Source organism: Mus pahari, chromosome 2, assembly GCF_900095145.1.
Source record: "Mus pahari chromosome 2, PAHARI_EIJ_v1.1, whole genome shotgun sequence".
NCBI lineage: Eukaryota > Metazoa > Chordata > Mammalia > Rodentia > Muridae > Mus > Mus pahari.
Genome location: NC_034591.1, coordinates 66873971 through 66875299, shown reverse-complemented (window position 1 = coordinate 66875299; position 1329 = coordinate 66873971).

The window sequence follows — 1329 nt, the reverse complement described above, 5'->3', positions numbered from 1 at the left end:
GGGAAGGCCTGGGCCAAGTAGTGGGAGTGGGTGGGTAGGGGAGCAGGGACGGGGGTGGGGGGGAGGTTAGGGAACTTTTGGGATAGCATTTGCAATGTAAATAAAGAAAATTTAAAAAAAAGAAGACGACCAACACACACACAAAAAAAGAATGCAGGCTGAGCAAGTCATGGAGACCAAGCCCGTGAGCAGCGCCCCTCCATGGTCTCTGCATCAGCAACTGCCTCCAGGTTCCTGCCCTGTTTGAATGCCCATCCTTACTTCCTTCCATGATGATCAGTGATATTAAAGTGAAAACCAAATAAACCCTTTCCTCCCCAACTTGCTTTTTGATCATGGTGTTTCATCACAGCAGTAGTAACGCTAACTAAGATAAGTTGGTACCAGAGTAGTGGACTATTGGTTTATGACAGACCTGACCATATTTTGGAGAGGATTGTGGAAAGACTTTGGAACTTTGGGCTAGAAGAGCATTTGAGGGTTCTGCAGGATGTTTTGTCAGAGCTTTGAAGATAAGAATGTTGAGAGCAGGGCAGACAATAGATATCTTGCTTATGAAGTTTCATAGGAAAGCAAAGAATCTACTATGAAGTATCAGCTGTGATTAACAAGAGACCAGAACCATTAAAGAGAAACCTTTGTTTTACTGGGATAATCAATGCTGGTTAGTTGGTGGTGATTAAAAAGAGACCAGCATCACTGAGGTGAAATCTTCTGGGAAATGTTTCCTGAGAGCACACAGAAACTGTGTTCCCGAGGTGGTCGAGGTTGTACCTCTCTGTGGTAGCAGAACATCATAATATGAGTCACCAGGTAGGACTGGTTTTGAAGGCATGAAGGGGTCATGAGGGACAACAGCTGAGGCTTGGCTCTGTGAGAGGCCAGAGAGGCCATGGGTGAAGGTGCAGCCTAAGTGGCAGTTGAAGATTCAGGATTGAAGAGGTCATGAAGAGAAGTTGAGGCATAATGAGAGCCTAGGCAAGGCTGTTGGTTAAAGTGCAGCCCAGCTGCAGACCCCAGTGTTTGGAGATGTCAGTACCAAGACCACCAGCGAAGTGGAGCCTGCCTGAGTGTAGAAGACCAACTGTGTGTTGTCAACAGTGGAGCAGAAGTGTTTTGTCACAGCAGTAGAAAAACCTAACTGACCCAACGAGCGTTTATAAAGATGAGGGAGGGGTTTGGGAATGAGGAAATTGTTGCTGCTGTAGCCACATTTCTCTCCTTCTTGGGAGTCAGGCTATCTCTATAGACATTCCTTTTTGTGCTAATAGGCTAGGCAAGCTCGTCTGCAATCGCGTAGGAATCCTGTTTTACCTCTCTATCAAGTAT